Raw genomic sequence first — 14,807 nt, forward strand, 5'->3', positions numbered from 1 at the left:
AATAGCCACATACATTCGAAGAGTAGTTCGTTGTTTTTTTCCAAACCCGCAAGATATACTCGAAAGAAGGGAAGCAATAAACAGAGGCATTCTGTGATAAATATAGCGAGTACATAGAAATGTACGCGTGGGGACTTGCTCTTGCGGCGTTGGATTTTACGAGAATGGGAAACGGCACAGTATGCGTTGCACTTCGGGAAGGTTGCGGCCGTCAAAACAGAGAACAACAAAGTTACGTGGATGGCGAGAGTAAACAAACCGCAGTAGGCGCAAAGTAGGGTAGGGTGCGCGATTGACGAACGAAGATCGTTCGATCACAAGCACAGACGTACGATTTAGGGCAAGCAGTAGTGAGCGTAAAGTGTATATAGATAATTGAATTGAGAAAATGTGTATGTTGACGGGAAGCCAAATTGAAATTAAATTTCATAAAGCTTGGAATATTCTGGGCGAATTGGATTATGGATCTCAATTTTCAAATTAAAGCTAATAAATGAAATTATTGTGTGTATCTGTTATCGTGATGCACTAGAAAATCAAATTTGTTTTCATGTGAACACAAAACAATTTTCTCATACCTACAAATAATTTAACTCAAAATTCTTAAGTTTTACACGCAGAAAGGCGCAAATAAATCGAAAAAAGACATTTCTTAGCAAGAAACGAGCTCACCAATTGTCTTCTTCTTCTTCTTCTTATTCTTGGCATCAACGTCCTCTCTGGGACAGAGCCTACTTTTCAGCTTAGTGTTCTTATGAGCACTTCCACAATTATTAACTGAGAGCTTTCTTTACCAAAGTTGCCATTTTCGCATTAATATTCGTGCGGCAGGTACGATGATACTCTATGCCCAGGGAAGTCAAGGAAATCGAACCCAGACACCTTCAGCATGGCTTTGTTTTTTCAAACATCTAAATCGACTGGTGTATCGCACAAAATATATCTGATCAATTTGACTTTTTGCAGTGTTCATAATTTTTTCTAATATTTACTGAAAGATTTTTGTTAGCACTTCTTCATGAATCAAACACTGTCTCATTTGTTCCTAGGAATTCCACCACGATATTTTTCAGGATATCTTCATTATATCAATATCTCTAATTATACCTCCAGAAATTCTTCCATGAAATCCTTCAGGGCTTTCGTCAGAAATACCTTCAGTGATTTTTTTTAAATATTGAGCACCTTTTGGAAGAATTGTGTATGAGTCATCAATGAGTTTATCCAGGATTCCGCATAGTGACTCTTCCATTGATTTTCCTAAGATGTAAGATTTTGGTTTTCGAATGACCTTCGAATAATTGAACCAGAAATATCTCTATGGATATCTTTAGAAATTATTCAGTGATTCAAAATACACAAGTTAAAGTTTATTTTCGAACCATATCCTCTGCGATTAACCATCACCTTGTAAAACGGTCTTATTTTCAAAGTTGCACATCCCAAAATTTTGATTTTCGAGTTATATAGTTGTAGCATTAAGGGGACGAGTTACTCTTCGCCACTCTACAGTCGATATAATATAACGTTTGATTTAGTTTTTGTAAAACCTTCAGAAGTATCCATATTTCGACAAATGGCCGTCACCGAAGCCGAATGCTATAGCCTTCCCAGTTCGAAAATTAATTTCTACGGAATTGTAGGAAAACATAATTTTCTTCTCTGTACGCTTCTTCACTAGCCACACATAAACAGCCAGTTTTCAATACGCTTCGGCACGTAATGCATCCGAAAAGTAACGCAGCTCAATGACAACTACTAGCTAACTAGCCAAGAAACCCTACCATGCTCAAGTGTTGGTGATTGTGTGATGATTCGCCGTCGGTTACCACGTGAGAATCTCTCGCGGAATTCTCTCTCTTCGTGTCCAGAGCCGACGAACTCCATAAAGAGAATGAGAGAGAAAAGCGAAAAGAAAAAACATCACGCTCACCACTTACAACCGGAATCAACACATGACCACCGTCGTCGGGTGTTGATCGGCGCGTCGTCGTGTGAAATTCCGCGTCTCCGCTTCCTCATCCCGCGCGAATAGATTCTTCCCTTTGACCAACCATACATCTGGTTTATATTACCACACAGATGAGTGGAAAACGACGCTGATTTCAGCTATATATAAAACGCTTCGATCCGGACTACGGTCGCAACCGTAGCAGTCCGAAAAAAAAATTGTTTTCAGTCAATTTTTAGTGGAAAAATACGTATTTTTAGAATCGTAAAACCGACCCGAAGGATGGACGACTTTCATCCGCTCAAATCGGATAATGTGTGCGATAAAATTAGCACATGGGAGAACAAAATTGCATAGGATGCATTTGAACACATCGGGTGGTCTTGTTAACCAGCTTTCGGCTTTCGCTGACGTCAAATATGGGGACATTCGTCTAACGAATTTCAATATTTCATGTTATGGTCAAGCTGCCTACTTTGGTTTCGCGAAGACCTCCGAACCAAAGTGCGTAGTGTGCGTAGAGAATTGCTACGGTCCAAGTAGGCTACGCGTGGCGAAACGTGGAACCCGAAGACCGCTTGACCGTCAAGTCCAATGCCCATCGAATCTTTCGAGGAAAGACAGGCACAGCGAAGATATAAGATAATTACATATAGTTACGCATGTTGCTTCATTGTGCGTACGCAGAGTTATATACGAACATCCGCTCGGCTAATTTCGTTCGAATCCACTCGGGTTAGTGTGGAAAATTTCCATCTTTGATGCGCATAGCCGTCCCCGTACTTAATTAGAATAGGCCTACTTTATAGTCCCCACTGCAGAGCATCGTATTTTCCATTTGAATGAAAATCGCATAAAATTCATGATCTCTATCTCATGACACTTTGTGAAGCGTGATGTAGTACATAGCTGTTTTTTCAGCAAGCGTGCCACTACACGCAATACTGATGCACGACAAACCCAGTGATGGAGTTTATCCATGCCTGGAAAAGGGAGAGAGAGAGAGAGTGTGCAAACATGCGCGCGTGTTCTCCAATACTCTCTCGCTCACTCTCGTGCACGCGTGCGAGTACACACCAAGATGGGTTCATTTCTCTAAGGTGTTCCATTATGTTCACTTTGTGGAGAAAACCAGACAGGGTAGGTGAGGAAAGGCTGGTCGTTTTGTTTACAAACATCTGAGACTGACAGACGAGAGACTGACTCCTGATTGGTTGGAGAAACAGTGTTGTCAAGAATAATTCTAATCTGGTCGCCCCTGCTCCTTGTGTGCTCTACTCATTTCTTTCTTTTTTGACAATTTCGTCCACACTGATGGCAGCACAGTTAGTTTCAGTTTCAGCATCATCCTGGCAAGGCAGTAATGTTTGTAAACAAAACGGCCAGCAATTTAAAGATGGTCTCCTAGCCGCTTTCGCCAAGTGATTACACCTTACTCTGGCTACAGAGTAAAATGCACACACCTTGGTACACACCTATTTTGCGTGACGCTCACGCACCGTCGATGTGCAAAACAATCGTCATCTTTCCTCTCTCTCTCTCTCTCTCTCTCTACTTCTTTCTCGTGAGGAGAGCGCGTGAGAGAAATTTACCTTTCGGACACGCACGTTATTTTCTTGCAAAAAACCGGTTTGCTTCGATGTCGACACCGGTGCGTGCGCGCATTTTTGTGCGTATCGAGTACATACGAGAGTGTGTGCGTGTGCGTGAGCACGCATTGGATCATGAATGCATGATTTTTTTCGGGTTTGACGTCTGCGAGAAAGAGAACGGATGCGGACAGTTTCCTCAATTGCACAAAAACCCTGATTGTACATGAAACAAAGAGGTCGGGCGAGAAACGATGTCGCCTCGTACGATTGCAGCAAAGATCAACTTTGTTGCACAATTTATAGAGAAGAGTCACAGTGACACTTTAGTCAACTTTAAATAAATAACAGACGATAATGTTTCGCTTATATCAGCATTTTTTCTTGAATGGGGTTGAAGGAGTGGATATGAGAGCGGACAGATGGGGTGGCAATTGTATATTGCACTAATTTCTTCTATCTGATTGTCGTCTATATATACACAGCTGTGTACGTGTATTGGTGGGTTGAAAGGAAAACAAACAATGGCCAATTGGTGTGAGTGAAGCGTTTCTCTCATTTTCTGATTCGCAAGTGGGAAGGAGAAGAGAACGATAATGCACGTGAGAGAGAGAACGCGGCAAAAGAAACGAAGCAGGCTTGGAAATCAACACTTTCGAAAAGAGTTTTGAATGGCAAGGTCACAAGTGGAGTGTGCGAGTGAGCGTGACGTCCATATGATCGTGTCCGTGCATGTGTGCGTTTAGATTGTGCGCTGTTCTCTACATCGTCATCGGCGGCGGCAGCGGCATGTGCGCCCCATGCGCCTCTCATTTCGTCTCACGCGTCTAAGTATTGATATGGTTGTTTACTTCTCTCTTCTTTGTCGGCCGTTTGTCGGCATAAAGCCGTGTCTATTTTCGTGGGATTGTGAAGTAAATTACTGCCGAGAGTGCACCCTCGATCGGCTAATCGAAGTATGCAAGTGTGCATCGTCGTTGGTTATTTGTATGTGTGTGAGTGCACTGAAAATAAGCGTACGTGATGCAAAAATTGGACGCGGAGCGTCGTAATGTAGATATGGCGATTGAAATCTTTGAACATTTTGATTTCGATGCTATTGTTACTAAACTGTTCAAACAGTTGTCGAAGTTCATATCAGATGGTAGAAACGGTGCTACATAACAGGACCTGTAGCGTCTAAGAGTTTTAAAAATAGGAACTTTAGATACCTTCTTACTAAAACTTAGACCAAACTGAATCCAAGAAAATTAAAAAAAAATCAAGAGGAATTAGGAAATGAGATTTTTTATAAGAAATCGTTAAAAAAACAAACCAGCCATTCATATAACGATAGTCTTAGGAGTTTTTGGAAGCTGCTAGTGGCAATTCGACTAGTATCATTGCTTGTTTTAATGTATTTATCATTCATGATAAATACCATTTTTTTGGCATAGTGATGACAAGCCTTTGTTTCTTTTGCAAGCTTGTAAAGTGTAATTGTAATAATAACCGTTCAATGTACTATTGTACCCTATTGAAGATACGAGTCTCCAAAAGATTGTCTATAAGACTATGAAGCGTAGTACACATTACAGATAATGATGGCGAAGATTTCGTCGCACTCAAAGTTTTCAATACTTACATTGAGAGACCCAGAAAACCTGTAGTTCATCTAACAAAGTAGCATTCTCGCAAAGCAAGACGACATTGCTGCGGACTTTGACAAACATGGATAAGGCCCGGTTCAATGGTGCGGATTGCATCTACCGTCGTCGGCCGTATTACCAGGCCTGGTAATAGCGGTGATGCACTGAAAAGGCATTTCTTTGTTCTTGTACCCCATACGTTTCTGTTACACACACTCTCGGGTGTGACACATGCGCGTCCAACGTCACTTCGCTTCAACGGTGGTGTTATTTTGAGCTGCGAGGACGCAGGTCGCCAGGAAATTGTAAACACTTGTAAGGCGTCCCGCGCGCGTAGATGTCGTTGTCCACTGACCACCAGAAACAGTACGATCCGAACAAGCCGTAGGAGTTTCAGGGACACCCCCATATGACTGACCTCCTCTCGTTGTTGCAACCAGCATTGAGACGAGACTTCGACGGAGAGTCTTTGTCAACCGACGACGAAGACGTCTGTGTGGCAACCTTCACATCTGTTGATGAACTTGTGCATCCACTGACTGCCCTACTGGCTGGGTGTGTATACTACCACCACCTCAAAGGCGCCCCCTCGAGAGTGGTTTTATCTGTGATTTTCTTCCACCGTGTGATAACGACCACGGAGAGCGAGCTCAATAAGCATGGGCTGAAGGGATCTCCAGCTAATCGTAGCACGAGTGCGGTGCGTGATTGTATGCTGTCATGAGACTGTTTATGGAAGACGGTGCTTCAAAATGAGGGGTTTTCACGAATTTTTGTGATACATTTATTTATTAAGATAACATGACTAAAGCAGATACATTTTTTTTTGCGGATTTCAGCTATTCTCTATGAGGTATTTCTTTAGATATTCTTTGAGGATTCTTTGTAAGATGCACTTCTAAGAACTCTATAGAATCATAGAATGTTCGATGTAAATGTGTTAGACAAATTCGATCAGACAATTATAAATTTTTTGTTATATGGTATAAATCAGGGATTGAACTCAAAATATTATGTCATAGAAGTAGAAGCGCTAACCTTTTAGACCATAGACGAAATAAATACATTGAAATGAAGCTCAAACTGGGTACCTGTTCTAATACTAAATTCGTTACCCAAGATTGACAGATTGCGGTACACTTTTCTAAGCACTTTGCTTTTGCTCAAGTATCTCAAGTGTCAAATTACTTCAAAAATGCCTTTAGAGATTTCTTATTCCAGGAACAAATTTCCCATAGAATTGAAGTTTTGTTTTGAATACGTCAAGAATTCAATCTGGATTTTCTAAAGTATAAAAACAGGAATAACCCTAGAGATCATCAGAAATATCTCCGAAGATTCTTTCAGAAACCATCCAATATCCCTCCAAATAGAAAGATTTTAGAAAAAATTGCAGGAGTAATACTTTGATAAAATGCTGGAGAAAAGAAATAGGTTTCTTCGAATGACACATAAAAAAATAGATTTCTTCAGAATAAGGAAAAAAAGCGACTTTAGAGACCATTTTTATTCAACTAGAGCCATTACAAAATAGAGACTTTTTGGCGACTTGCAGACCAATTCTCTGAAGACAGACCTGTTACCAGCCCTGTATATTTTATTAATCATTACAGTACCCATCACGGTGTGTTTCATAGAGCAATTTCAAAACAAAAAATTCGGCATGTCTGAAATTTTGACACAAGAAAGCCATGATTGTCCCCTTTCATTTGCAACTTAAACGAAAATAATCGGTCGGGGGGTCTGGAGCATTTTTTTTTTCAATATTTTTTACGGAGTTTGGGTTATAACTTTACCTTAGTAAGCACCTAGGGTCTTTTTCGACCCATTTAAAAATTCAAATCATTGTAGCTTTTGATTGAAATAATTTATAATTTTTTGTGGGATTATATTTTTGCGGAAACAAAAGTTTTGAATGACCCCTAGGGGAGCTTCTATAAAAAAGTGACTTATATAGGGTTCTTTTTGACAAGGAAATTTAAACAGCTTGAGATCCGCAATTGGGTCGCTTTGGCCACCGGAAACCTGATACATCTGAAAACAGTCCCTTAAGAGACCCTTACTTTGACGACTTGTAGTTTCGTAACTAAAGAAGTAATCTGAACCGTCCTCATATGGTTGAGTAGGTATTCAGGTGAACTATGATTAAAGATTCTCAAATCATTTACTAATTCTTACCCGGTTCTGGAAACCCGGAACATCCGAAAAGTAAGTTTCTATCTCAGTTTTGTATATGTAATTCATATCGGTACTATTCGGTTGATGGACATTTTGGCAATTTCTCTGTAATAAGGAATTAATTACCGGCGCACATCCCTTGAAAATTTTGGTCTAGTCTGGTTCATGCGGAACCGGTTCCTGGAGTCCCGGAAGGTAGTAAATCTGGACAATTCGATGAAATTACTCGAATTTATGCCCCAAAACCAAATGAATTGTGTCCAACTCATAACGATTTATTATGTTTGGATGTATTTTGCCAAAAGAATAAATGGAGCACTCCCAATGAACACAAACTCGCATACGATAGTGCATAAGAGTACAAAAGTGGAGGCGATATACGTACGTGCGCCATAAGGCTGCATGCAAGATGTACGTATATCGCCTCCACTTTTGTACTCTTGTATACCATCATATACGAGGGTATGTTTACTGGGCTGGAATGACCACCGGAAACTCCGTAATATGGGACCACTAAGTTTTAGCACCGAAACTGCATGCGACGGCTCAAACTTCATGATTTTGAATTCTGTGACTCTTCTAATTCAATTATAGCACCAACTCGAACGTCTTTTGATGGAACATTAGCATCAAAGGTCGTTCGAGTTGGCGCTTTCATCAGTTTTGAACACAACATATATACGAAACATAGTACTTGAGATCTGCTGGATATAAATGACAAACAAATTTGTATGCACTAAAGATCACCGTTTTTGGCTCCTTTTTGGAGTAATCGGATACTCTAATGACTCGCCTGAGATTTTTGTTAAAGCTTCGTATGATTTCGTTATTAAGCTAACAAAATCGAAAAGTTGAGTAACATTTTCAAAGCTGGTTGAATTTATTTGTTTTATGTATTACTATAGAATTCCGTCTTCTTCTTCTTCTTTTCTGGCGTTACGTCCCCACTGGGACAGAGCCTGCTTCTCAGCTTAGTGTTCTTATGAGCACTTCCACAGTTATTAACTGAGAGCTTACTATGCCAATAACCATTTTTGCATGCGTATATCGTGTGGCAGGTACGAAGATACTCTATGCCCTGGGAAGTCGAGAAAATTTCCAACCCGAAAAGATCCTCGACCGGTGGGATTCGAACCCAAGACCCTCAGCTTGGTCTTGCTGAATAGCTGCGCGTTAACCGCTACGGCTATCTGGGCCCCTAGAATTCCGTACAACTCTAATAAAACTATGCTAAAACTGAACATTACAGCATCTTATTGAAATCTCTGAGCAAAATGCCACAATCACACCATCAATTTTTCACAGGTAGATTTGTTATGAATTAAGCCTATCGATGTTTGTTTGAATTCATTAGCACTTTTCTACCATCAATTTAACAAGGAAGTGTATATTTGTCAGCATTATTATTACTATTCTTATCTTTAATTAATAGATTTTCAGCCCTTGACTGGCTAATTTTAAAATATTTGTCAGCAATTCTGTTTGTTTTTCCATCGCAAACAAAAGAAATGTTCTGTCAATCATCATAACCAGCACATGGACAATAGTGTCAACATTGTACTGCTATTGCATTTGGGTTGGAATATGGGATTTATTAAGTGTTATATTACGTCTGTCATTGGCACAAATGTGAACTTGTCAATATTCCGGAATCTATGACATAAGGTCGAAAGGGCAAAAGATCGAAGATGAATAAAGAGGGGATAAAAGGTCAAAAATCTTCTTTCAAAGATGATTAAATTTTCCATAATGCAAATCACTTTCAACCTTTTGTCCTTTTGTCTTTTTGCGTTTTCGATCATTTGCCTTCCAACCTTTTGTTTTTCGACTTTTTGTCCTTTCAACCTTTTGTCTTTCGATCGTTTGTTCCTAAACCAAGTCAAAAAGATGAATATTGCTTTTGAGTTACAAATTAAAATTGAAAAAGGTTGTTTGACATACTTGATTGTAAAAGCAATGAAAATTTCAACAATGAATGAAGCAGCAAAGAAGAGAAAACTCGGACCCATGCCTGTAAATTTTTAGATGTAGAGCTGTCTAGAATATAATCTACAAGATACTGACACTAGATTTTTGCACCATTTTCATCTAAATCCATTACAACAGTTCACCTCATCAAAATTTATTAATTTACGGTGCATGTAAAATGATATTACAAACAACAAAACTTCAAAAAAAAAAAAGTTGCACTAGACCCCCCGATGGATTATTTTGATTTTAGCAGCAAATGAAAGAGGAAGGTCTTGCTTTTCATCGGTCCAAATTTGAGACATGCCGATTTTTTTTTTGTTAAAAAGTTACATGAAAAAGACACCGTGCCCATACGATAATTTGCCCTTTGTGTTTAGAAAAAGTCGACATTTGGCGTGACTCAATTTGTGAATCTAGGCTATCCCAAGCTAACATGAAAAGCTTAGAAAAAATGATAAGTGGCCCTCCGTATGATCATTAGAAAGGTTCAAATTAAGGACTGTTCATTTATGAAAGTGGACACATTTCGGTGTAAAAATTCCATAAAAACAAATAAAATTTTGTTTCAGTGTGATCTCAAGTGTTTATTTCGACAGCAGACAAAAGTTGACATAAAAAAATTATAAATTCTAAACGATGGGTCGAATTGACATGGCGACTCACAATTTATTTCTGCACAAATGGTGTTCAGAAAAACTGCCGTTCCGAGATTTGGCTTAAATCGCGAAGTGTCCAAATTGAATTTTTTCAACACTGTGGCCAAAACAGATATTCCTGACGACGTACGATAGAGTAAGGTGGGGCAAAAGTTCGACCTTAGTGGTATAATCAATGTTTCCAGGAAAACAATAGCAGTTAAAACAAAACAAATACCATACAGTGAACCTTCAACATATTGGCTACAATTTTGCTGAACAAACTTGTGTCAAAATATTTACCCATTTTTAGTAATAACAGTTTCAAAATTAATTGTCTTATTCGAACTTTTGCCCCACCGGTGGGGCAAAAGTTCGCTGGCTAAAACACAAAATATCGATCCTTTTATGATAGGCATACTTTACACCAGCCGTAAACTTAAGTTTGACGAAAAATACACACTAAATTTTCATCAAAAAATTGCCCAAAACCGGGTTAATTGTGATATACTCAAAAATAGCAGTTTTTCACAAAACTATGTGGAAATGTAAAATTTTGGTGACAATTTTCACACGGTCAGACAAATTTAACTAAATTTGAAAATAATATGTGGATTTTAGGCAATTTGTAAATTTTTCCGCGATTTTATACATGGGTCGAACTTTTGCCCCGCTGATTCGAACTTTTGCCCCACTATGGGCCAAAAATTGTTTTCAAGCATTTATGCAAAAACTAGTGCACCTCAAAGCAACCTTATGATAGGCCTAGAAACGCCCTTACATAAAATATTGAAAAATATTTTATCTTCAATTGGTTCCATGCAACGAAAGTTTGACCAAAAATTACAATATTCACGTCGAAAAACAACAAATAGCCATAACTTTTCCAAATCTCAATCGATTTTTATGATATTTGGATTGAAAGTCTCTTACTTGAATAGCATTCGACCCACCATGACATTTATAAGATTTGTTTTGAAATGAACTGGAAATCTTAAAAAGAAACTCTTACCCCACTCGAACTTTTGCCCCACTTTACTCTACATCCCAACAGAAAAATTTGGGAAAAATGATTTGGTATGGCAAGCAATTTGCTCCTGCGGTATGAAAGTACTACATATTTCACAACGGGTTCAATCAACGGCGAAAATTACAGAACTGAATGCATTAAAAAATGGCTTCTGCCCATCTACTGAAAGCATACCATGCCTCCATTGTTTTTGCCAGACCTAGCATCGGCTCACTATGCTTCAGCCACTTTGGAGATGCTCAAGAAGGAATAAGTCGAATTTGTAGAAAAATGATCGAATCCATCAAATTGCTCAGAACTACGCCTCATTGAAACATATTGGGCAATAATCAAATGACATCTTAAGAAGGATGGAAGAGAAGCAAGCTCCATCGATTTTTTCAAGAAAATGTGGTCAGCAGTTCAAAAAGCAGTTCGAAAAGTTCCGAAAAAAGTTGTGCAGAATTTTATGGGAGGTATCAAAAGAAAAGTAAGAGCATTCTCCAGCAATGCTCAATAAATGTTCAAATTTATGTGAATTTGATCGAAATTACGTTGATTTCCATGTATTTTAGGTAAACTCATGAATGTGTTCGAAAATAACAGTTTACTGTAAATAACACGTGTCCGTTTTCTTAAATGAACTGTCCTTAATATTTTTCTTGCAAATAAAAAGCCAGAGCAAAATCATCAGAAATGTTGAATGCAGTTTTTAGTGGACCATAAAATCAATCACTAATATGATTTTTGCCAATTCTAGACTAACATCTGGAAAAGCCAAACAGGCGAAAAGGGCCTTTGCGCACCGAAGCTTCTCCTGTCTACTGTACTGCCCATACTCGCATAACAGTCCCATTTGAATTTTCGATACATTTGAGTTAGCTCCATGCATAGTGTTCATTTTTAATGTACTTTTCGGTATCATTCTTAAAATTGTGTTTTTGTATGGACAAAATGCGAAAAAATACCAAAACATGAGCGTCCCATATTGAATATACCCGCATAACAGTCCCATTAGTAAATTACGATGTAATTCAACCAAAAGTATTACTGTATTTATTGTAAGGATTTCTGTAATCTTACATCCTAGTTTTGATCACATTAAGGCTCAAGAATCCATCATTCAATCATCAGCAATCATCAAAAATTAAAAACCAGTTTTTTCGTTCAAATTTAAAGATATCTTCATGACAATCTATCATTGCAATAGAGATCGCTAGTGCAATGCAATGATAGATTTCCATGAACATTGCTTCGATTTCGAGCAAAAATACAGGTTTTGAAAATTTGTAAAACGATGATGGTTATTTTCCTATTAAAAGTAGATATAATACAAATTACAGAGGTTCAAATCAGTTTTATTCAAGAAAGATTTGCTTGACTTGAAAATATTCTCAGAAAGCCTTCTTACGGGATAGGTTATAGAACCGGTCCTACAACACTTCCCCGAATACCATTACCCCGAAAACCATTTCCCCAAAAACCAGTACCCCGAAAACCATTACCCCGAATGCAACGTTACCCCGAATGACACATTACCCCGAAAACCATTACCCCGAATGGTAAATTACCCCGAAAATAAGTTTCCCTAATACGACACTTCCCCGAAAATCAGTGATGCAAGGAAGCTCGCGAATTTGAGCCTGAAAGTTTTTGGCTTAGTAACTACTACTATTCCTATTAGTGATTTTTTATTCTTTCAATCATCGGCTGTTCTTTCGAGGTTGTATAATGGCAGTGTAAAAATTTTAATCAATGATTTTCTCTTCATTGAGTTATAGGCTGTTCTTTCGAGTTGTACCGTTTGAGTTGAAGTTTGAGCGATAGCGGTAAAAAAAATCGACTGACAAAATTGTCTTGAGCGAAATTTAAAGTTGACAGAGACTTCAAAAAGTAAATGAAAATGCATTACTTGTCTGTATTACATCTTGTCCCTGCATTACTTGTCTGTATTACATCTTGTCCCTGCATTACTTGTCTGTATTACATTTTGTCAGTATTACAATTTCCAACAAGAGATTTGTCCTTCTTTTAGTTATCGGCTATTCTTTCGGAAGTTGCACTAGCAAAGTGATTGTTGGCATCATAATTATTGACACTTTCAACAGTGATTTTTTCTTCTTTTATCATAGGCTATTCTTTAGCGATGTACTTTTGAAATAGTGGTTAGTTTAATATCAGTTAACATTTTCATCTGCCATTTTTTAAACCATAGTCTAATGAAATTTTAGAATATGTTGAACTCGCATTGCCTCCAGCAATATAAAAATATAATTATGTATTACCAAATAATATAACGCTTTTGAAAGAGGGCGGGAAAGGTCTCTAATAATAATATGTCAGCATTATCATCAGTTCGAAAAATGATTTATTGCTGTGAACATAATCATTCTCACAAAATCAAGTACACGCCTGTGAGTAAAATTTGGGTTCTCACTTGGCTCATGAAGAATAGCTGTTGATTAAAAGAATAATAAATCTTTGATAACATGAAGAACATGAATTCAAATGAAAATCAAAATTCTATGAAATGGATATATGGCTTTAATTTGTCGGATCTTCAATTTTTCGTGCCAAGAAAATTCGGGATTATGGTCCATTCGGGGAAATGGTATTCGGGGTAACGGACTATTCGGGGTAATGGTTTTCGGGGTATTGGTTTTCGGGGTACTTGACCATTCGGGGTATTGACTTTCGGGGTGATGGTTTTCGGGGTAATGGTATTCGGGGAAATGTTATAGGATCTATAGAACCACATCTTGCCGTGTATCCTGGAGAAAAAAGCTTCCCGTAGAGTCCATGTTGGTCATTACTATCATGATCCGGTTATAACAACGAAATCTCCAGTAGATTTATCATCCAAAGCCATGAAGAGGAATGCTTTTGATACTAGCGTAGAAATGCGCACATAGCCATTGACACATGCAGTCGACAAGGTAAGTCAAACTGAGTGTGACATCGAATGGCGGAAAATAAGAAGGACCTGGGCACTTAGTACGATTATCTATATCTATCGAATTTCCAACTGCTATCGGATTTCCAACTGATCTGTTTCAAATCCAACATCCACTGCAAGTGGATCCAGAAAATTGTTCGTGTTGTTCGGTCGTACTGGTCCAACCAATCTAGGGTAATCTTCAGCACTACAATTACGTTTACGATTAAGAATTGCGAGTCCTAAAAGTTTCAACAGGAACGGTGTCTTGGAATGTCTTGTAAAATTGGAAATAAATATGTCATCGTCAGCGATAACAAAGTAAGCGAGTCCCAAGTAATGGGACTGGTATGCGGGTATATTTGCATTTTGCGAGAAAAATACTCGGATAACGAGTCCCATTTGCTCTTATCTTGGATTTGCACGTAAAAAACTATCGCATTAACTTAATTTTAGTTATTGAACAAATTCTTATACATCAATGATAATGTGTTGAGTAATGCCACCAGAATTATCGACTGCCAGCAGCGGCGTAACGAAAACTTTAACATTTATGTTTAGATGCGTTTTTCTCGATATGATGGTTTTCCTAATGGGACTGTATTGCGAGTATGGGCAGTGTAGACATATTGCGATTAATTCTCAAAAGTTTTCAGAAATATTTCTGTTTACATTTGAGGTGCGAATCCAATCTAACTGGGCTTCAAATGCGGTAACACAAAGTAACCAAAAGATATTTAGCAACTATGATGAATATCACCGCCATCCTAGCAAGGAAAACTAATCTTTGACTTCGCCTTCCTTGTTAAAAATCTTACCGCGTTTGGTGTTCCCGCATTTCATATTTGCGTTTCAAACGCACACAGCAGGTAAAACTTAGTAATCTAGAAATACACATGGGATGAACAAAA

General features: G+C 38.3%; 1 protein-coding gene across 4 annotated transcripts in view; it reads right to left on the reverse strand.

Moving 5' to 3' along the window:
- Nucleotides 1-14,807, reverse strand: part of LOC5568147 (mucin-5AC) — a 188,699-nt gene that overhangs the window by 96,097 nt on the left and 77,795 nt on the right. The gene's annotated exons all lie outside the window — the stretch shown is intronic.

Source organism: Aedes aegypti, chromosome 3, assembly GCF_002204515.2.
Source record: "Aedes aegypti strain LVP_AGWG chromosome 3, AaegL5.0 Primary Assembly, whole genome shotgun sequence".
Taxonomy (NCBI): domain Eukaryota; kingdom Metazoa; phylum Arthropoda; class Insecta; order Diptera; family Culicidae; genus Aedes; species Aedes aegypti.